At 37.9% G+C, this 24777-nt stretch overlaps 1 protein-coding gene across 2 annotated transcripts in view; it reads right to left on the bottom strand.

The window, feature by feature from the left end:
- The window catches only part of LOC5563684 (protein amalgam), a 300411-nt gene extending 283265 nt beyond the window's left edge, over positions 1–17146 (bottom strand). For both annotated transcript variants that reach the window (XM_021853682.1, XM_021853683.1), the window contains exon 1: positions 16397–17146. The gene's annotated coding sequence lies outside the window, so the exon portion shown is untranslated. The remainder of the gene's footprint in view (positions 1–16396) is intronic.
- Between the last annotated feature and the right edge of the window lie 7631 nt (positions 17147–24777).

The following is a 24777-nucleotide window of genomic DNA, read 5'->3' as shown; positions in this document are numbered from 1 at the left end:
TCCGGTAGGGGCTAATTATGCGATAACTCGAGATTGCGAGCACATAGATGGTTGCTGTCTTCGGCAAAGTTGCTCAGGAGGATAAGGACTTCCACATAGGATACAATTCAGTTCAGAACTCGACCACCGCGTGGCGCTAGCGTCGATATGAACTTCCGGTATGGACTATTTATGCGATAACTCGAGATTGCGAGCACATAGAAGGTTGCTGTCTTCGGCAAAGTTGTTCAGGAGGACAAGGACTTCCACATAGGATACAATTCAGCTCAGAACTCGACCACCGCGTGGCGCTAGCGTCGATATGAACTTCCGGTAGGGGCTACTTATGCGATAACTCGAGATTGCGAGCACATAGGAGGTTGCTGTCTTCGGCAAAGTTGCTCAGGAGGATTAGGACTTCCACATAGGATACAATTCAGTTCAGAACTCGACCACCGCGTGGCGCTAGCGTCGATATGAACTTCCGGTAGGGGCTAATTATGCGATAACTCGAGATTGCGAGCTCATAGGAGGTTGCTGTCTTCCTCAAAGTTGCTCAGGAGGATAAGGACTTCCACATAGGATACAATTCAGTTCAGAACCCGACCACCGCGTGGCGCTAGCGTTGATATGAACTTCCGGTAGGGACTAATTATGCGATAACTCGAGATTGCGAGCACATAGGAGGTTGCTGTCTTCGGCAAAGTTGGTCAGGAGGACAAGGGCTTCCACATAAGGTACAATTTAGTTCAGAACTCGACCACCTCGTGGCGCTAGCGTCGACATGAACTTCCGGTAGGGGCTAATTATGCGATAACTCGAGATTGCGAGCACATAGGAGGTTGCTGTCTTCGGCAAAGTTGCTCAGGAGGATAAGGACTTCCACATAGGATACAATTCAGTTCAGAACTCGACCACCTCGTGGCGCTAGCGTCGATATGAACTTCCGGTAGGGACTAATTATGCGAAAACTCGAGATTGCGAGCACATAGAAGAATGCTGTCTTCGGCAAAGTTGCTCAGGAGGATAAGGACTTCCACATAGGATACAATTCAGTTCAGAACTCGACCACCGCGTGGCGTTGGCGTCGGTTTGGACTTTCGGCTAATTATGCGATAATTCAAGATTGTGAGCATATAGAAGGATGATGTGTTCGGCAAAATTGCTCAGGAGGATAAGTTATATGATAAGTCACATGAGATACTATTTAGCTCGGAATTTGACCACCGCAGTGTGCTGGCGTTTTATGAACTTACAATAGGAGCTAGTTATGCGATATTTAGAAATTGCATACACATAGAAGGAGGCTCGTTTTTCAGACAATTTTCAGACTTACCATGCATTTTTGAGGAAGAAATATTTTACCAAGTACGAAAATTTTAGTGTTCTAATATTTAACAAAAGCGAGATTTTCTTAACCCTCCTAGAGGAAATGTATACTTGAAAAAATTACTGGAAAAATATCAAGAGAAAATCATGAAAGTATCACAAAAATCGGGACCCATTAACTACATCCAACGAAACCTCTTTTTAAAAAAATTAGCAATACAGGTCGGACTCGATTATCCGGAGACTCGATTATCCGGGGACTCGATTATCCGGGATTCGATTATCCGGAATTTCAGACTCGATTATCCGGAATTTGTTTTTCGATGTTCTTGTTTTTCAATTTTTATGCATTAATCTGAAATAATTTGGTATTGCAATATACAATAGGAATGGTTTTGCAGTTTTGAACGGATTTATGAAAAGGGAGTTTTAAAAAAGTGGTTTTTGTGTATGCTGGTCAAAAAAAATTCTTGTATAGTAGGGGTCTTTGTTCCTAGAAATAATGTTAGGCTACGCCACCGCATCATATAAATAAACCAACAACAAAAAGATAATATTCAAGTTCTTTTATCGAAGATTTCAATTTTTTCTTGATGATTCGATTATCCGGAGGATTCGATTATCCGGAGTGAAAAAAAAATCGATACTCCGGATAATCGAGTCCGACCTGTAGTTGCAAACTATTTCTTGCAAAAGTGAAGAAACAATTTCTGGAGAGATTGTGGAAGGAAATGCATAGGTAGATAATTTGTGCAAGGAACTTTCAAACAATTTTCTATGAAAACAGAAAAACAAATTGCTGAAAGAAATCCGTGAGAAACTCCAAAATGACAGTAAGGAGTAATTTTTAAAATCATTGGAAAAATAAATAGATTGATAAACTTACGCCTTGAGGAGTATTAGGGGCGTCTCTCCTAGGAGATAATTTATAAGGATACCCTCAAAAAATATTGTGAGGCGTATCCCTAGAAGAAGTTAAAGATAGAAAGAAGAAAGAAACTCTTGAGCTTGTTTTTTTTTCTTAAGAAATTTCTTACCTTTTCTTACCTTTACTTAAAAAAGTGCACGTCGTAAACTTTAATTTGAACGTATTCCTCTGCGTGAATGGTGAATATCTTATCACCTAAACTATTCTTCGCAAGTTAGAAGTAAGAAGATTTGCTAGCATGACTTGAAGTACAAAGATGTGAATGTTTTCGGATAGTGATAATCATCAATGTTATTACAGGTCGGACTCGATTATCCGGAGTTTGTTTTTGATATTCTTGTTTTCAGTTTTTATGCATAAATTTGAGATAGTTTAGTATTGTTATATACAATATAAATGGTTAAGCAGTTTTGGGCGTAGGTAAGAAAACGAGAGTTTGAGAAAAGTTTTTTTTCTTGTGTATACTAGTCAAATTTTTTTTCTTCTCAAGCCCCAATGTACCTAGAAATAATTTATGGCTACGCACTGCATCATATAAATAAAAACAACGAAAAACGATAATATTTAAGTAATTTTATCGCAAATTTAAATTTTTCTTTTAGCGATTCGATTATCCGGAGGATGAAATAAAAATCGATACTCCGGATTATCGAGTCCGACCTGTATTGAGATGAATACAAGTTTATAGTAAAATGAAAAGGTGCGTGAATTTGATCTAACGTTTAATTTAGTGCTGAAGTAGTTGATTTGTTTCAGAATAAATTATTTTTGCGTAAGTAAAAATAATTAACAGGATAGTAATGTCAACATAAAAAAATTCTTCTTCGTTAACTTCTGCAAATTTCAACAAATATTGCGTACAAGATTTAGTGTAAAAATTTTGTATTATAACAATATTACCATGAAGAACTTAAAGAAATTTCATCACATTATCTTGAAAGAAGATTTGTACAAAAAATCAATTTTCTCGTAAAATTCCATAATAAATTATTAGAAGAATCAAATTCAACTCATGTAGAACTTCAACGAGACTTTCAGTAGACTTACAGAGCAATTCCAAGAATGACCGTGGAGGAATTCATACATTAACTTGAACGAATGTTGCAAACATCTTTTGGACTAATACTAGAAAAAGCAGCTGGAGGAATTCCAGAAATAGCTTCAATGGGACGCATTATTAAACTGTACCCGGAAGTGTTTTCAAGAAAACCCTCTTGAGAAAATTCAAATCGTCAAATCGAAAAATAATAACTTGAGAAATACCGAAAACAATTTAAAATCAGATCGTAGAAGAATTCAATAAAAAAGACCTGTGAGGGATTTACAAAAACTCTGAAGAATTCACTCCAGATAAAAATTTTGGAAAATTTCAAAAGGTACTCTTTTGAGGGATTTTATAGATTTATAAGATTTCTCCGGGAATTAATCCATCCTCATGGAACTTTTCCAGGCATTATTGCAGAGATTACTTCAAGGACTTCTACAGCGATTATTCCAAAGATTCTTCAAGTTATCTCTCCTGAGATTCCTCCAATAAAAATTACAGATTCCCCTAAGGATTCCTCCAAGAAGATTACTTAAGATATTTTTCCAGACATTCCGTAGGTAGTCCTCTCAAGATTCTTCTAGGAATTAGTCCTAAAATTGCCTCCAGGAATTCTATAACGAACTATTCCAGATATTCCACCATTCAATTGGGGATTTTACAAGAAATTATTTTATGAGTTCTTATAGGGATCGCTGAAGAAATTCTTGCAGGAGCCTAAGAAGGGATTCTCGAGGAAAACTCTGGAGAAATTCCTTACAAAAATTCCCAGAACATCAAATATGCTTTTCAGTTACGCAGTCTTTATTTTTTTCAACATTCTATTTATAATAAAGACTACGTAGACGAAACTCATATTTCATTTATATAAACAGTCAAATCTCTACCAGTTCATTCCTGAAACGATATCTACAGTAAACTGTAAAGATTTGCATAGAGAAATCCTTGGAGGAGCCTTAGGATAAACTCCTGTAAGAATCCATGAAGGAATCCCTGGAAAATCCCTTGTAGATTTTTTTCTGGAAAAATCTCTGGAAGAATCTTTATAGAAATATTTAAATGGAAAAACATTCTGGAAAAATCTAAGGAGAAATATTCGAAGGAATTCATGAAGAGATTTAAAAAAAAAATGTAGAGATTTAACTGGAGGATTATATGTAGAAATTTTCTTAATGTAATCCATAGAGAAATATTTAGCATAAGTTCTGATAATATTCCAGCAGGGAGAATCTCTGAAGAAATTTCAAGAAGAAGTCTTGGGGGAATTCATGGAGTATTATTGGACCCAGAATGAATCCCTGAAGAAATTCTTGGGGAATTCTGAAAGATTGTCTTGGGAAATCCTTGAGGCAATTCATGTAATTTTCTAGAGGAATCCTCGGAATAAATTCTGGAGAAATCACTAGAGAAACATCTTTAGTAATCCTTGAAGAGATTGTTTTAGTGTAACTCCTGGAGAAAGCCTTGAAGATATCTGTGCAAGAATCCTTGTAGACACATTTTTTGGAGCAATCCTTGCAAAAGTCTGTGGAAAGTTTTGTAAAGGAATGCCAGAAGAAATTACTTAAAAAATCCCTGGATTTCTCGGAGAAATTTCGAAGCATTCCTGAAACGAATCCTGGAGGAATCATTGGGGAAATTCCTGAAATAATCCCAGTAAAGATTTTTCTGGAGGAATCAATGGAGGAATCACTAAAGACATTTCTGCTGGAAATCTTTGCGAAATCGCTAAAGTACATATTTTCTTGTAGGAATCCTTGTGAAAATTTCTTGTCAACTCCCTGGCCTGGAGAAATATGAGTATGGAAACCAAGAATCAAATATACTGTCAGTTAGTTATAATCTTAGCTCGAAAAACTGCTTAGAGGAAAACGTCTTCAAATAACTACAATTTCATGCATGGCGAACAAAAGTTCTTCCTGGTAGAATCTCTGGCAAAAGTCCTAGTGGATCTCCAGGAGAAATCACTGTAGGGATTGAGGTAAAGATCAGCTTGGATTATTTTCTGGTAAAATCCCAGGAGGAATCTTCGAAAGATTTCCTGGAGAAATCTCTGGAAGAGTCTCTGAAGATATTTGTAGAAGATGATGAGCAAAAGGGCTTGAGTTTGTATACCATCGGATGAGCTCTCGGTAAAAAACTGTAGAATTCATCATACAAATCATTTAAGGTTACTGGACTATCTCCTTTGAATAACTCTGATGTGAACTACGTCTTGAGATCCAGATGATTTTTTGAAGGAATTCCAGAAGGAAATACTGGTGTAAAGTCATAAGATTCCTCCGGATCCAATTAACAAATAAAGTGCACAGGTAGTGCAAAAACTTCTAAAGAAATTTGGAAGTATTTTTTTCCGCAACTTTATGACATTATCTGTATCTAACTCTTGTTGGAATTTTAGAAGTGACTACAATATAGTTCATATCATATCATAGAGCTCATTTCATATTATATAGTTTATATCGTACCAAATACTTCATTTCAGATCGTGTAGTTCATAACATATAGGAGCAATATAATGACGAGCGTCACGCGGAATTTACTACGCAGAATAAAAAAAACTTAACAAGTTTGCCGAAGATAAAACCTTCAAAAGAGAGCTCCTTCGGGAAATGCATATAGACACCAGCACCACATACCGGTTAAATTTTGAACGTATGTTCATGCCGAATTCCTTATTCTCTCGAACAATTTTGCCGCAGACAGCATCCTTCTATAAGTTCACAATCTCGATGTATCGCATAATCAGTAGAGATGGTCGGGTCTCGGGTTTTCAAACCCGAACTCGACCGGTTCGGGTCGGATTTGCAGGCTAGAAATTTTTTTCGATTAAGTTGGAATCGGGCTTGTAAAAAATCGGGTTTAGGTAGAGTTTAGTAAAAGTTATGGAAAGATTAACAACCAGAAAGCTTCCTTATGCATCAGAAACGATGAATTTATCTATTTTTAAAACTCTGTTTTTTCTTACAAAAATTTCTTGGGTTTCGAGTCGAGTACGGATTTGAACAGAGGATTTTTTCAGGTTCGGGTCGGTTCCGGGTTTGAAGAAATAAAGTAAGTAGAGTACGGGTTGGGTTTGGGCTCGAAAAATGTGAAACCCCCCTCTAATAATTAACCTCTACCGGAAATAGAAAACGACGTCAAATCCACCGGGTGGTCGAGTTCTAAACTGAACTGTAGCCCATGTGAAATACCTTATTCTTTTGTGAGACTGACTCTAATATTGTGGTTGGTCCACAAACCCCTCACGCTGAAGACCTGGGATCAAATCACATAACCTGATGGTCACTTTGGAGCCGTTGGTCTCGAGATAAACTTGCTATGGGTTAAAAACCTCATTATAAGAGACAAAAAAATATCCTCTTGGGCAACTTTACCAAATACATCCTTCTATATGCACATAATCTTGAGTTATCGTATAACTAGCCTTTACCGGAAGTTGATACCGACGCAAGCGCTACGCGGTAGCCAAGTTCTGATCTAAATTGTAACCAATGTGAAAATCTTTATCCTCCTGAGCAGTTTTGCGGAAGACAGCATCCTTCTAAATGACCCATAACGCGGGTACATTAACTTTTCGTGGTGCGTTATAGGGAATAGATAAGTGAACTAGTGAACCCTAGTTCTGACTGCTTCAAACAAAGAGAACAGGATGTTCTAGTAATGAAAGGAACACTTATTAGTCCTTGTAACATTCGAAACCTTGTTAAAAGTGACAAGTCTCGGTTTTCCCAGTTGCCGAGAAAGATCTGACAATGATCGAGACACGGAAAAAAATGGAGTCTAATTCAACAATTTGTTTTCTAATCCTTTATTCATTTAGTTCTCTTGTTTGAAAAAGTAAGGACAAGGATTCTGATGCATGGACAATATCTGTGTAATTTCTTAGCTTTATCAAAGGATCCGATTTTGACTGACAAAGGTGCACTCACCACACTCTTCGAAGGGAATAAAAAGCGAAACCTTCCAATTAGAATCCTTTCCAGCGATCGAGTTACGAATTACAACTGTAAGAAAACCGAATAGTGACAGAGTAAAACGATATGAACTAAACAAAACACACGAGATACACTACAATAGATCAAATGCTGGTCGCAGTGGTTATGTTCCAGACAGAAAAAAAATCCTTCTATATGGTCGCAATCTCAAGTAATCGCATAATTATCTCGACCCGAAAGTCCATATCGACGCTAGCGCCACGCGGTGGTCAAGTTCTGAACTGAATTGTATCCTATGTGGAAGTCCTTATCCTCCTGAGCAACTTTGCCGAAGACAGCAACCATCTATGTGCTCGCAATCTCGAGTTATCGCATAATTAGCCCCTACCGGAAGTTCATGTCGACGCTAGCGCCACGCGGTGGTCGAGTTCTGAACTGAATTGTATCCTATGTGGAAGTCCTTATCCTCCTGGGCAACTTTGCCGAAGACAGCATTCTTCTATATGCTCCCAATCTCGAGTTATAGCATAATTAGTCCATACCGGAAGTTCATATCGACGCTAGTGCCACGCGGTGGTCGAGCTCTGAACTAAATTGCATCCTATGTGGAAGTCCTTATCCTCCTGAGCAACTTTGCCGAAGACAGCAACCTTCTATGTGCTCGCAATCTCGAGTTATCGCATAATTAGCCCCTACCGGAAGTTCATATCGACGCTAGCGCCACGCGGTGGTCGAGTTCTGAACTGAATTGTATCCTATGTGGAAGCCCTTGTCCTTCTGAGCAACTTTGCCGAAGACAGCATTCTTCTATATGCTCCCAATCTCGAGTTTTCGCATAATTAGCCCCTACCGGAAGTTCACGTCGACGCTAGCGCCACGCGGTGGTCGAGTTCTGAACTGAATTGTATCCTATGTGGAAGCCCTTGTCCTTCTGAGCAACTTTGCCGAAGACAGCATTCTTCTATATGCTCCCAATCTCGAGTTTTCGCATAATTAGCCCCTACCGGAAGTTCATGTCGACGCTAGCGCCACGCGGTGGTCGAGTTCTGAACTGAATTGTATCCTATGTGGAAGTCCTTATCCTCCTGAGCAACTTTGCCGAAGACAGCAACCATCTATGTGCTCGCAATCTCGAGTTATCGCATAATTAGCCCCTACCGGAAGTTCATGTCGACGCTAGCGCCACGCGGTGGTCGAGTTCTGAACTGAATTGTATCCTATGTGGAAGTCCTTATCCTCCTGGGCAACTTTGCCGAAGACAGCATTCTTCTATATGCTCCCAATCTCGAGTTATAGCATAATTAGTCCATACCGGAAGTTCATATCGACGCTAGTGCCACGCGGTGGTCGAGCTCTGAACTAAATTGCATCCTATGTGGAAGTCCTTATCCTCCTGAGCAACTTTGCCGAAGACAGCAACCTTCTATGTGCTCGCAATCTCGAGTTATCGCATAATTAGCCCCTACCGGAAGTTCATATCGACGCTAGCGCCACGCGGTGGTCGAGTTCTGAACTGAATTGTATCCTATGTGGAAGCCCTTGTCCTTCTGAGCAACTTTGCCGAAGACAGCATTCTTCTATATGCTCCCAATCTCGAGTTTTCGCATAATTAGCCCCTACCGGAAGTTCACGTCGACGCTAGCGCCACGCGGTGGTCGAGTTCTGAACTGAATTGTATCCTATGTGGAAGCCCTTGTCCTTCTGAGCAACTTTGCCGAAGACAGCATTCTTCTATATGCTCCCAATCTCGAGTTTTCGCATAATTAGCCCCTACCGGAAGTTCATGTCGACGCTAGCGCCACGCGGTGGTCGAGTTCTGAACTGAATTGTATCCTATGTGGAAGTCCTTATCCTCCTGAGCAACTTTGCCGAAGACAGCAACCATCTATGTGCTCGCAATCTCGAGTTATCGCATAATTAGCCCCTACCGGAAGTTCATGTCGACGCTAGCGCCACGCGGTGGTCGAGTTCTGAACTGAATTGTATCCTATGTGGAAGTCCTTATCCTCCTGGGCAACTTTGCCGAAGACAGCATTCTTCTATATGCTCCCAATCTCGAGTTATAGCATAATTAGTCCATACCGGAAGTTCATATCGACGCTAGTGCCACGCGGTGGTCGAGTTCTGAACTAAATTGTATCCCATGTGGAAGTTCTTGGTCCCTGAAGCAAGTTTGCTGAAGGCAGTACGTTCCTATATGGCCTGCATCTCATACAATTTTGTGATGACTGCAGATTTCTGGACTGGGTGTACTGAAATTCCACGTGGCCAACATGGTCCCCTTCGTAGCCGATTCCCGGTGGCCACTGGAACCGGAACCGGTATTCTAGGTACTGATCAGAATCTTGAGGAGTATATCTTTCGAATGCGGCATAAATTTCATTATTCGGTTGATATTTCGTTGATTTATAGGGGTATACATTTCTGGGTCATAATGACCCCAGTATCTTATTAAGTTGTTTTTCTTAACATCCGCGGAAGGTTAATTGAGTAACGTTCGGAACATATTAAATTCAACTACTCATGATATGAATTCCGGAAGCTTCCGGAAATAATATTTGATCCATAATACAGGGAAGCTGTATAAAAATTATTCAACAGTTGCGAAACAGTTGAGAAAGCGCCTTCCGAAGATGTTACACAGCTACTTGTCGTATAACTGTTGAGATAGAGCAATGATCGGTATGAATAAGAGCTGCCAACACAGCTTAAAAAAAGCTGAGTAGATTCGCCATGGGGCCCAGATAGCCGTAGCGATAAACGCGCAGCTATTCAGCAAGACCAAGCTGAGGGTCGTGGGTTCGAATCCCACCGGTCGAGGATCTTTTCGGGTTGGAAATTTTCTCGACATCCCAGGGCATAGAGTATCTTCGTACCTGCCACACGATATACGCATGCAAAAATGGTCATTGGCATAGTAAGCTCTCAGTTAATAACTGTGGAAGTGCTCATAAGAACACTACGCTGAGAAGCAGGCTCTGTCCCAGTGGGGACATAATGCCAGAAAAGAAAGAAGAAGAAGATTCGCCAGGTTTGTTGGTAAAAGAATCGTTTAGAAGCTTTCGTCCGTATGTACAGCGCTTTTACTCAGCATCAAGCCGTATAAAGAGGGTTTAAAGAATGTTTACATTTCCAATAAATGTTAGTTGGGACACGCAATACTTGTTTTGCTGAGGTGTTCAAACATTTGAACGACTTGCGCATGATTGAAACAAACACATGGTGGAATAAAAAAAATATCCATAAGTCGTTCAAAGTGATAATGGCACATTAGAAGACAAACTGTGAATTTAATAAACTTTCAAATTAAAAGACTTAAATTTGATAATTGATAAATTTAGAATTAATTATGCAAAAGAAGTTTCTCTTTTCTAAGAAAAAGACAAATTCAACGTTGATTTAAATTGAAGATATAGTAGAAAGAGGGAGCAATGTGAGGAAGTAATGAAGTGTTATTGAATTATCCATTTAGGCAACATAGTATGATAAGCAGGCTTAGAGAAATGCCTGCATGGAAACCAAGAAACAAACATACTGTCAGTTATTGCACAATGGTCGGAAAAAAGTGAAGTTTGGCCAAAACTATTTTTATCGCCTTAATCGATGAAATATGTAATCTGAATATGTTATTTGGCGTTTTTGTTATTCCAGATGGGGTTATTCACAAATTACGTAACTTTGAAAATAAGATTTTTTTTAAATTAAATTTGTTATCAAACTGGGCTGAAAGCACAAAACTTGTTTATATTTGATCGATTTTGATCAAAATGTGTATGAATAGTGGTTAAATATATTTTAAATAAACTTTGTATGAAAAATATCGTCAAAATATATGTAAAATATTGAATTATTCAAATAGCTCTAACTTGCAAATCAGCAAATTTCTGCAAAAATTTTAAAGGTTTTTTGTAAGATCTAAGGATGCTTTTTGATGTGCAATATTCGAAATGGCGGCGACATGACGCGACAAGAGTTGTTTTTCATGTTCAAAATCATCAAAATTACTAAAGTGTAATATTGAATAGTATTAAAACTTTACCCAAATATTTTTTTCCATCCTCATGCTCGATAAAAGTGTTGAACCGTAAGCTTTCAGATAGTGGGTAACTTTGGGGAAATATTGCATTCCTAAATTACAAAATTTGTGCTTTTTTTTATTGTCACATTTTTATTTTTTTTTACTTCAGCCGGTTTGCCGTCATAGAAGTCATATAAATTTAAATTTTAGTTCAGTTTCAATAAAGGATCATAATAATATAACACATGAGGTATATTTTAAAACTAAAAAAAATCATGAAAATCTCAAAAAAGTTTTTGGTAGTTTTGGCCGCTCCTTTATATGGAGCCCGACCATTGTGAATTGGTCTAATCTTGGCTCGCAAAGACGCTTTGAGGAAAGCGATCATCAAGTTACTACAGGTCGTTTTCATTTTTATGCTGCAATCTAACAATATAATTTAAGTTCGTTCTCGCTGACTGAATGTTGTGAAGCGATTGTCACAGTTCTGTAAAATTGAACTAGCACTAGCAAAGGAATGACGGGGGAACATTTTTGTTTTTTCTTCTTCTTTCTGGCGTTACGTCCCAACTGGGACAAAGCCTGCTTCTCAGATTAGTGTTCTTATGAGCACTTCCACATTTATTAACTGAGAGCTTTCTTTGACGATTGACCATTTTTGCATGTGTATATCGTGTGGCAGGTACGAAGATACTTCTATGCCCTGGGAATCGAGAAAATTTCCTTTACGAAAAGATCCTCGACCAATGGGATTCGAACCCACGACCCTCAGCATGGTCATGCTGAATAGCTGCGCGTTTACCGCTACGGCTATCTGGGCTATTTTTGTTTTTATTCCTATTAATTATTTGACAATGGTAACTAGATTATGAATGATAGTGAAATGAGCAACAGTGTTAACAGTATAAGTTTTGTGTAAAATCAAACATATAAACATTTAATTTTACTCATAATTGATAAATATGATCAGAGTGTCCGGATATTGATACCGTCCGGATTTTGATTCACCACGGTACGCGTTGGTGATAGTAAGCGATATTTATTATACACGCTCAAACAATAATATGAGTTTGACGACGACGGTGGCTATGGAAATTTCAACATTAAAAACTGTTCAAGTTTCCGCAATAATCGTTTAAGAAAATAGAAAAACAGTAAATTTGAGTTGCCCACTTAATCGGTTCAAATATGCGAGAAAACGAAAGTAAAGTTGGTCGATGTGTGAGTCTCACTCCTTGTCTACTGTACTAATTTTTGAGCTTGGTTGTCTTTGCATTGCCTGTCAACAAACAAAAATATGAAAAATAAAAATCATTGCGAGCTTTTTTTGGTTTAAGTTTTGATCAGATATTTAGCACATTTCTATAGCAGATCAAGAATAGCAGGTACATAATTTGATAATACCAACTAAATTGTACCCGGGACTATAACTCGTGGCTGATTTACTTCCCATAACAGCATAGCCAGTGTTGCCACAAGTACAGATTTATCTGAGAAGGTACAGATTTTCTGATATTTTTGGTACAGATTATGTACGATACAGATTACAGAATTTCACGAAAAAGTACGGATTGGTACAGAATTTCGGAATAGGCAAACTTAATTTCCCAAAACCATTATTGACAGATACTTTCTTTAGAATTTAATGATAATTATAAAATAAGTGAAAATATTTCAATAATAACTGTATTCAATTCTCAAGCCAATTAGGATTTTTAGGGTTTCTTCTAACAATTTATGTTGGGTGTGGAACAGATTTTTGAAATCAGATAAATCAGATTAAGCTTTTGATACAGAGATAAATGTGGCAAAATTGGCTATGGCGCTCGAAGTGAGTGAAGAGGGTGCTGGAATTATTCGTTTCGGTCGATACTGCAAATATGCCGTATTGGTTGCCGTTCCGGGAAAATGGGTTTTATTTAAAACCTGAAATATTGTTGTGAAAATTAAAATTAAGTAATAAATATTGTATTTGTTTCTATTTTGAATGAGGCACAGTGAAACCAAAACTGTGAGTAACATAAATTCATTTCGGATTAAGATTGTTATCGCCTTCATAGTTGACTTTTTGAAGAAATAATTTTCAATAAATTTCAATCAGCATGAGTTTTTCATACCTTCCTTGTATTTCTTTGTTTCATTGTTTGTTATTGAAATTCTTCTTCAAATCTCCCTGTATTACAGCACTGTAATTTACCTTTAATCAACAATTACACAAACATTGTTTATTATCATCATAATTCTATGGTTTTACTCAGAATCCATGCACAGAGAGTTGCGCAAGAGACCTCTTTGAATGACTAATCTTCTTCTTCGAAAAAAAAACCTATCTGCTTTGCTGGTCTGCTGGATAGGTAGACGGTTTGACAGTTCGATAGTAGTAGTAGATTTGGATTCACTCTTCACGCAACGTCCTGTATGAAGACTGGTTTAACTGTTTCTGAACTGCTTGCCTTGCAATGAAATTGCTAAAATTGGACAATATATCTACCGTTTGGCAGACTATCGACGAAAAATTTTGTTCGAGAAAACCGTTGGTTTTGATTGGTTACATAACTTAGCCGGTTATTTGAAAATTGTCTTTATACCATTTGTTGAACTGTGAAAACCTTTTGTGTAATGGTTGGATTTATTGACTTTCATCATGTTATACTAAATTATTAGGATATTGTCGCAATTTTTTGTGGACAGTGTAGAAAACAGTACTAGTATGGTTTATGATTAGGCTACTAGTTTTAATTTTTTTTTATCAAATTGAGGACTATGAATAAGTTTAAATAAAAAATAAATTAATCATGTAGCTTATTCGGTAAAATTACTTAAGTTACAATTATATCTACTTTTATTCGGTGTGTCATGTTTTTCAAGACACCTTTAGCACAGCCTAAAACCTGGGAGAGAAGCACCAATACTACACAAGAAATATGAAAGAAACTTCATGATAATTCCAGCTTGTCCTAGTATTGTTTTGTTAGATCTTTCTGGACAAACTTTGAACATGGGCCATATTTCTTTATACATTTGATTGCACTTTCGATGAAAAAGCGTGATAAGATGCGTGTTTCACTTATGTTATTCAATTTCAAATTTACAACGCTTTTGTGACATTTCTCTTGGATGTGTAGAAACTACTTCTTATCTTGCTTTTTGAAAATAAATAATAGCATATTATGCATAAATTTCGTTCATTATTTTACAGTTCGCTAACACTGCCAGTTCGTGACAGCGGAATCTCGGATCACCTTGACGTACACTTATTCTGTATCGGTCTCTAAGGAGACATAACCTGCCTCTTTGTGTGCAAAGAGTACTTTCACAGTTATTCACTGGGAGCCTTATTGGTAAATTGACCTCCTTCATATTTTTATGTAATGTGAATAGCACAATAAAAGGAATTTTTACTGCAGTATTGTATTTTTTAAATTTATCTAAGGGATTTCCAAACCAACGCGGTTTCGTTATATCGGTTATGGGTGTTCACACTAATAAGCTGTGTCTACGCAAGCATAAATCCTATACCACGGTAAAGTTGTTTCAAACAGGTTGGTCTTCTAGACGGTGCCATAAAACAGAGCTAGCAACAATTACCACGTCCTTCCATTTTCTTCACTGCAACAAAAACATATTACAGTATAAGGACGATAAACGAGAAGCGGAAAAGAGAGCTTCTTATAAGAGATGGTAATACCGTGATTTTGAGAATTTCTTAGCTTTAATTTCCATTCAATATTTTCCCTGCTGTTTTTTTAAAGAAAGGAATTTATTTGATGCATTGCGGTTATGCAAACTTAAACTCAAATGCAGTAATAGACTATGCATAACTTAGAACATACACTAAACTCATGACAAAATCAAGGATTGGTCCAACATTTAGTTTATTAAAATGTGCATGAAATACTAAAAAGATGTATTTTTAAGCAACAACAAGCTCATTCTGTAAAAGAAATGCATACAAACATTATGGTACCACCCCCTCAACTTTTAATCCGTACCAAACTCATAATGTTTATCATGCGGGGTAGTGGCGTTTCGGGTAGAGTCAAAGAGTCCTTGGGAATATATACCAGTTAGTTCAAAATCCACTGAAAATTAATATTTACAGGCTTTTTTCTCTGTTGTTCAAATTTGTACTAATAAGTGGAATGGAGAGCAGTTTTATGAATCAGTTCTAGAATTTCATGAAATCCAGTCAATTTGTTGGCTTCGCAGATTATATGGATTTCATTGGTAAAGTACACTATCCTTTTCATTAACTAATCAAAAATCAAAAAGTGGCTTCTTCTTCTACTTTTTCTCTCAGGCATAACGTCGCAACCGGAACAGAACCTGTTTCTTATTATGGTTTTCCTATGACCACTTTCAATAGTCATTAAATGAGCGCTTTCATTCCTAATTGACAATTTTTGTATACATCGTATGACAAGCATGCAAATACTCCTTACTTTGCGATGTCGAGAAAATTTCCTAGACGAAGAAATACTCAACCGGCGGGATTTGAATTTATAACCATCAACATTGTCGTGCTAAATAACTGCGTGCTCACTGCTACCACACTATGGGATTACGCTCAGACTATGAATGTCTCTTACTCGGAATTCCGTATCTCGATATCAACTTTATTAGCGAAAGGGAGGTTCGATGATGAGAAATCGTTAAGCCATTATGAAGGAGCAGTATCGAACAGTATGGAGCATTTCGCTTTTTGCCACTCATTCAGGATTAGTATAAATATATAAATAATTCAAAAGCTGCACTGTTTCCAATATATTCGAGAAACAAGTCTTCGATAGCCTTAAAAGTTTCAATTGTAATCAAACCCGCAAACCACAACACCTAACCATTATCTCCTTTTTATCGCAAGTACTTTCCACACAGTTCATTCCACCTCAATTCGCACTAGGTTTTCATCACCGTGAAAGTTGTTCCCGATGTTTTCCACCCGGTTGCACAAAGCTCAAAATTTGTTTGCTTTCCACATTCCACCTCACAAAGCGCTATCTCGCTGTTGATATCTGTACGTCCCACATGGGCGCTTTATGTTTTGAATGCGCTCACATCATTATTCTGTGTAGTATAGTTATGCAGTTTTTTTTTTATTTCGTGGCATTTTTGAGTTATTATCTGCCAACGTCTCCTCCGTCCCTCCAGGTTGCACTTACACTTTTCTCTCCTTCCGCATCCGTTAAAGCTCGTTCACATCAGCCAAAACACGGTTTTCCCTCACACGAATCGGTTTTTGTGTTCACCACACACACTCTGAATTTTCCACGTCGATGCACACTGTGTTTTAATCCCTTAATCCTTTTTTAATTTAAATTCTCGCTTGCATTCACCATCACATCGAAGTGAAGCGCTGCGCATCGGACTTTTCAATTACACTGAGTGAATATTGCCGGCAAGTGCAACAACTCCCACCCACAACCAAGGCCAAAGAATCACCAACTCTGCTGGGCATCCATCCAAAAGGGGGGTAGATTAACACTTTATGTATTTCGCCCAAATTTAATTCCACACTTTTTTATGAGCCTGATTCCAATGACAACGATGTCACTCTGAGTAAAATACCTGCTTCATGTACACCTCTGCCGTTTAATATCCCAAATTGTTTGGCACCTTTTTTGCGAGACACGACGACGTCAACGGCCAAATAGCTCCAGACACAAAAGCACTCTTCAAACTGTAATCCGCCAAATGTCAGATGATCCCAGCAAAAAAAAAAGCACAAATCCGACAGTGTCAAATTCCTTGGCGTTGACCGACTGACGGGGACATAGAACAAGTCCACACACTATCCCTCACACAAAATACACAGTATAATTACACAGAGTGTGATCCAACCGGAGAAAAAAGAGCCACCGAAGACGAGCTCCAGGCCGAGAAAAGTCCAAACTGCTACTGAGTGGAAAAACAGCCAACACCAAAAGTAAAAAGGATCCTCGAGTTGACGACACGCAGAAGGGTCGTTCGCTCGAAAAATTTATTCGGGAAAAACTCGGTTCGGTTGCGGTGAGCATAAAAACAGCATACATGTTGCATCATCGTCATCATCTTGGGCCGATTTCAATGATTACGACGGGACGTTGTTCTCTCGCTCGCAAACGTCGAAAAGAATTCTCATTTGGAGAGGAAAAATTCTCACAAACGGTTTGTTCGGTAGCCGGGAAAGCACAAACTTTTTTTTTGGTGAGAAAAGTTTTTCCCGCGGAGAGAGGGAAGGATTCTCTCTCTCTCTCTAATGAGACGTTGATACAAACGAGAAACCATAAAACAAAACAGAGAGCCAATGACCACGTGCGTTTTGTTTTCCACCGGATGGTTTCGGTGCTTTCTAGTTTCCACGTTGGGAGGAATGATGCCATGTGCCGATTAGGGGATGTTATGTTCAAGTTCTCTTGCGCTCTAACTCTCGCGAGATGTAGAATGTGCTGAGAGACATCAAAACTTACCGGTATGCAACAGATACAATGTTCTAAATGTAAATGGATGCTTTACTCATATGTAACGTTGGATCATTGTTTATTTTTTGTTTGTATGATATGCGACGAATGTTAAGGTTTAAATGACAGTGTGAAATTTATCTTCTTCTCAGAGTAACATCTCCACTGGGACAGATACTGCTTTTCAGCTGAGTGATCTACAGTTTTCATTAACGTGAATTCTATTTAAATAAAATGTTTGATTTGAGGAGACTGTGAAACCATGAAATTTTGTTTTAGTATGGTTCCATGAGTCGACATCGAAATAGGGAACAACAAATCATTGACGTTTTACTGTATGTTCTTTGTAGTAATACAAGTTATATCTTATTTGGAGTAGATGTTCGGATTTATAAAGGTAATTAGTAATCAACGGCCTGAACCCAAACATGTGTTTAGTGAACATCGGTTTGAACGCCGGTTCATTTGTATTTTGGTTGTAACCGCGGTTCAAATTTTGGTAAAAATCTTCGGTTGCATTGCACCCGAGGTTCAGAACGATGGCACAAAACGGACAGACAGAAAACAGTTGAAATCCACGCTTATCAATTTCTACTTAACGTGTCTTGTTGTACGATATAGTAAATTCTTGGTTTTTCCATAACGTTACCGCTAAATGTTGCTCAAAATACTGATCTTAGTTGATCTGCTTAAATAATACACTTTTTCAAGCCTCAAGTGTCTTGATATTTGTGCCAAGAAGTTCCATATACGATCGTAGAAATTTATCCTCGTGGATTTCAACCGTTCTTGGTCTGTCTGCTTTGTGTCATTGGTTAAAACTAAGTTTGAACCGAAGTACACGTTCAAAACAAAGTTGAACATCGGTTCTGTTCAGCGTGCGACTGTTCCATAAAAGGATATTTAGTCGAATGACGTATGGTCGAATAATGTTAAATCGAAAGTAACTTTGGTCGAATGAGATACTATACTTTCAACCGGAATGCAAATTACCAGAGATCATTTAACGGAAACTTTTTACCAATATATACCATTACGTGGATAACCAAAACTTCCATTTATGGCAACCTTCACCAGTACATTTCAATACAATATTTATTCTCTTTCAATGCTTAGCATAAGTTATCTAAAGCTAACCATGGAAATTCTTGAAGTACTCTGTTTCCGAAGGAGATTTTATGAAAGACATTTCCAAACTGCTATAGACGAAATATGTTGTTCTTCTGGTAGTTGAGACTGAATGGGATGAAGCTTGCTTCTCAGCTTAGTGTTCTAGAAGAATTTCTACTTTTTCAGCTGAGAGCCTATGCCAACCTACCGTTTTTGCAATCGTTCATAGTGGGACGAGTATGGAGCTCTGGAAGTCGGAAAAATTAACAACCAGATATAATTTTCAACCGGTAGTATTCAACTCCATCACCCTCAGCTTGATCTTTCTGCACTTTACTGCTACGAAAATGAAGGTTCTATGTTGTGGACAAATATCACGATCTCAATATTTGGTTATACGTGTACGTCTTACACTCCTCTTCGATGCTTACGTATTTTTAAGGAAGAACCTCCCCTGTCCATTATATTCGGTGGCTATTTCAAACATTATTCTGTCAACATTGAAGAAAAAACAATTCCGGTAATTGATCCTTCCGGGTAATGGTAAATAGTCTTCCAATAAATTACATTCCGGGTAATGATTTTCGGGTAATGTCGGAAAAACGGTTGAATAACATTTCGTCGAATAGGCATTTTTTCGAAAAGAATTTAATTGTTCTAAGAACCAAAAAACATTTGGTCGAAAGAAAAAGGGATCTTACAGATTATTGTACAGAGTGACTTTTTGACGCTAATGAACAGTGATTGGGTTATTAGAAAATTGAAAAGTATATATGGTGTGTGCTATTACTATTATTATACTGTCATGAATCGCAAGTCAGTCCGAGCTGTGAAGTTTCCAAACTCGTTTTCCATACGAATATTCAAAAAATTTCAAAGGATTGGAACATTTTCAAATCATAATGAAATTTATATAACACTGCGGAACACGTTTTTGTCTCGAGCACCAAAATGCCGCTATTCACTCAATTAAGGGTTGCTGAATCCATTGCCGTTTTCAAAAATATCATAGCACGTCTAGTTTTTGAGATATTGGCTGTTGAAAATGCAAAAATTGATTATTTCAGGCAACTTGCATGCAAGTTTGCCAGCTTGTAAGGCAATTTATTTGCTTAATTTGTCACAGAATTCAAACTTTATGTATATAACAATACTTATCGGCAAAGTATATAATACTTTTGATGCGGAAATAGTAGTTTACGTAACAAGTTGCAGAATGACGATTTTTACAGCACGAGTCGTACATTTGTCCAACGAGGCTTGCCGAGTTGGATAACTACGACGAGTGCTGTAAAAATCGAGTTCTGCAACGAGTTGCGTACAACTTTTTTTGCAATTTCGTAGAACACCACTGGAGGGTATCAGAAATCACATCTGGATGCTTGCACCATCATTTTGCAATTTCTGAAAATAGTTGGGTAATGATTCATTACGCAACTCAAAACAGTTGCGTAATGAGAAAGCGTTGCGTAATGAATCATTACAGCACTGGTTTCAGTTGCGTAATGACAATTCCCGCACTGCTTACTTCAGTGCAGGAAAGTAGGCCGTTTCATGACAGATTGGAGTGATGAAAAACAGCCTATTACGATGAGAAATAGCAAAAAGTTATTTTTGATGGTTTAAAAAAGTATTGTATTTTCCCATATAAGAAAAACCAAGAATTTTGTATGGAGACAGCAAGCATGTTTTAAAAACCGGTTTTATCTAAATTTTATCCCGCAATTTCAACCAAATTTAATCTAAAATGAAAATTTTAAGTGCAAAATAAGATTCTTAGGGGATTAAATCACAAAAAAGTTTGATAAATTATACTTTAAATTTTATGTAAACATCAATAAAACCAGTGTTCTATACAACTTTGGCGACCTTTAGTTAAAAATTGTGACTTGCTGGAACAATTCTGAAAATGGCAACAGATTCAGCAACCCCAAATCTACTCGAGACACATAATTTGATCCTTGAGACACGCAAAAATGCCATTTTTGTTTCGCTGTGTAATTTGCTATTCACTTAGATATCCCTGCGAGAAAAGTATAAAGATGAACAAAACACGGATCATTTTTGTGTTACACGGTGCCGATATCTGTAGTGGGACTGATATGCGGTTTTATTTCATTATAGGACAGCTTAAATTGCTGTTTTATTTCCATTTTTTGAACGATTCTTATAATATAATAAGTGCAGCTGAAAGAGCAGTAGAAGATATGCTGAGAACTGAACTCAACTCTATTTTGACGAAAATGCAGATGGGACTGACTTGCGATTCACGGCAGTATACCATATCGAAATGACTGGTACTGGTAATTTTTCATCAAACTGAAAGCCTTAAATATGCGACGAGCGATATTTTAGGATTCCAGTTGGTATCCCATACTCCCCCACAGAACTGGTTGACCTCTTGCGTTGTTGACGCTACTTGATATATTTTTTCTTATTAAGACTTCTGCGAATCGAATGAATCACGACGAGTGGATCTTAAACTTATGATATAGTGTTCATCTATTGTTCAAAGCTTCCAGGAGCCTTTATTCGTGATCGAGAATCTTTTGCACCGGAAAAGTTGGTTTTAGAGGTAGGATGTCTTTAAAGAAGTTGTTCGGGATGTAGAAACCTTTCTTAAGATAGTGTAATTTGTGTGATCAATCCCCTAGCAGTGAGATAGATTTTCACTTTTTAACAAAAGTGAAGATGCATCAATAAAATCTTCTGAACGCTTTTTAGCTCAATCTATTGTATTTTGAGAACTATGTGTCATTTTTGTGAACGGCCCTTTAAAAGTAGTTTTTTGATTGTATCTTTTTTTCTGGGAATTTTTGAAATTTTTGTTATGTTCTACAAAGTTGTTAGAATCAATAAAATACACATTTGCTATTTCATATTCCTCTAACGTTTACAGGAGTAAAATGGGGTAATATTTTAGCTTGCATTTAGAAGAGTAACTTTCAAACTAATTCAAATTATTATCATTAGCATGAAACGAGCTCACCAATTGAAAATGCATCCTCTACAGGACAATCACAAACTCGGTATCCGCACATAAGAGCTGGGATGTTAAATAACAGCTTGGTCTTTGCAAAGCATTGCCCAAGCAAATGAAGCGCAAACCGAAAAAATACTTCAGGCACGTGAAAACTAATTCGACAGCTTAGGCCTTCGCAGAGCACTCGTCCATGTGGCCTATATGCATCAAAGATTACAAACTCATTAGGTAGTGCAAAATCATATGTTTACTCATGCTGCCTTAGCTGTGGGCATGTTGACGAAAGAACGGAACGCAGTTACAACAATTAATGTGTTCAAAACGTCTGATGAAAACGTAAAATCGTAGTGTATGACCATAACATACTGAGAGCCATAATCTATAACATATGAATTCTGGCTTCAAATCTATATGCATGACAAGTGTCGTAAATGAATTTTTGCAATTTCTCATCATAATAGGCTGATTTTCATCACGCCAATCTGTCATGAAATGGCCTACTTTCCTGCACTGCAGTATGCAGTGCGGGAATAGTCATTACCTAACTGAAACCAGTGCTGTAATGATTCATTACGCAACGCTTTATCATTACGCAACTATTTTGAGTTGCGTAATGAATCATATTACAACATTTTTTCAGAAATTGTAAAATAATGGTGAATGCATTCCAATATAATTTCTGATACCCTCAAATGGTCTTCTACGAAATTGCAAAAAAATGTTGTACGTAACTCGTTGCAGAACTCGATTTTTACAGCACTCGTCGTAATTATCCTACTCGGCAAGCCTCGTAGGATAATTTTACGACTCGTGCTGTAAAAATCATCATTCTGCAACTTGTTCCGTAAACTACTAATTGTTCACACCAAAAGAGGATCAATGAAATATATCCTATCAAGAATTGAAAGCAGGTACCGATGGTTTGCGATTATCCGTCCGCTGCTGTGAGTGAAGCCTTTCGTATCGACACGCGTTACCAGAGGTCTTCGTGAAGTTTATTAATAAGGAACATACTCCAGCAGACTCAAATAAACATAATCTGTAAAGAGTCCAACGGCTCTCTGAGTTTTCCGAGAATTCTTTATATAATCCTTGATTCATGTGTCGTCGTCTCTTAACTTCCAGGATTCATGGCCATGTAGAGTAACCGGAAGGATTAGTGTCTTATATAGCGCGAATTTTGTCTTCGTCTACTGGCTACGGAACTTTAGCTGGTTACGGAGCGCGAAAAAAGCCCTATTCACAGCTGCAAGACGACTTTTCGTCTTACGGGTAAAATCATTATCGCAAGTCACTAAAGCACCAAGATACATAAATTCTTCCATTACTTAATATTTTTTAACCACCCAGCATCAATTTGCTTCAAACATTACGATTTGAACCACGCTGTTTATGTCCGAACCTTCACTTTGTTTCACTGGCGTTGACGGTAAGTTTAAGCCTTGTTGTCTCCCTTTGAAAAGGCACGACTGCCACAGTGTAATCAGTTTCGTCGGAAAACCGTGTTTTATCATTATCTACCATAACTCATTTCTCTTCACTGAATCGTACGCCGCTCTGAAATCAATGAAGAGATGATGAGTCTTGGGGTCTTCCTTAGCCGAGTGGTTAGAGTCCGCGGCTATAAAACAAAGCCATGTTAAGGGTCGTGGGTTCGAATCCCGGTCGGTCCAGGATCGTTTCGTAATGGAAATTTGCTTGATTTCCCTGGACATAGAGTATCATGCTACATTATATACGAATGCGAAAAATCGAACCGTCCTGCTTGGGCTTCACGAAGCACTCAATAACTGTGGAAGTGCTCAAAAAAAGACTAAGCTGAGTAGCAGGCTCTGTCCCAGTGAGGACGTAAATGCCAAGAAGAAGAAGAAGAAGAAGAATGATGAGTCTACAAGTTTAATTCCTGGAAATTATCAAGGATATGTCGCTAATTCTCACGAAAACACGCCGACAAAGGACTCCTTCAGCGACCTCAATCTGTTGAATAGAACATGCGGCATTGTTTTGTATGCCGATTTGAGAAGCGTTATTGCTCAATAGTTGGCGCACTCCAGTCTGGGTTCCTTCTTATACAGAGAGCAAAAGAAGCCCTCCAGTCAGCTAGCAGGCGATTCTTCTTCCTCTCATATCCTTTACAGAACAAGGTGCACAATTTCGTACAGCTACTTTCTAACGTGCTTGAAAAGTTCGGCCGAGAGCTCGTCTTTTCCACCAACCTTACAGTTCTTCAACTCTTCGATCACTTTTCCATCTTCATCTTGTTTCGGGCGCTCCACGGCTTGCCAATCATTGCTAATGGTTAATCTGTTCTCAGTTAGCTGATCAAGAATTTTTCCACTTGGCAGCCACCTTGGTTTTGTCTGACCTTCGCGCTGTTTTTCTCCGTACGCCATTGACAGTTTCGTAAAATCTTCGCATACCATTTTGTTACATGTTGTTTTGCGCTACAATAATAATATTTTCTAGAAATTGTACAACCAAGGCCGAATGGAATAGCTGTCGAAATAATAGTTCGGAGGAAATTGGATATGGCAAATTAACAGATGGAATGATTTGTATCGGAAAGTAAATGAATCTCTGTTCGTCGTTATGGAGGAAACCTATAAAATTATTAATTCAAAATTCACACTATTGGATGGATGCAATCTATGCCATCTTGATTCAAATAATACTGCTTTTTCTTTCTGTGATGAATTCTTTTCTCGGCTGCATTCGCTGCCTAGTACCTTTCTCTTTTCTGCTGGGTACCAGATACCAACATCCGGTTTCTGGCATCATTCTTCTCATCTGTCACATTCTAGCACTTCTCATCAAACCAACCTTTTTCTGGGTCGTCTCTGGGCAGTACATATCACCTCTCGCGCTGTTGTACTCATCGTACCATGGATAGACTGTTCAGGTTGTCGTCTACGTTGGTTCCCCTTATCCGCTCATCAAGCTTCCGGTGGTATTCGAATGCTTTACCATCTGTTGATAAGCGCTGGATATTGAAACGCAACGGTCGCTGTGC

The sequence above is a fragment of the Aedes aegypti genome, chromosome 3 (assembly GCF_002204515.2).
Source record: "Aedes aegypti strain LVP_AGWG chromosome 3, AaegL5.0 Primary Assembly, whole genome shotgun sequence".
NCBI classification, from domain to species: Eukaryota; Metazoa; Arthropoda; class Insecta; order Diptera; family Culicidae; genus Aedes; species Aedes aegypti.
This window is presented reverse-complemented; position numbering and strand designations above follow the sequence as displayed.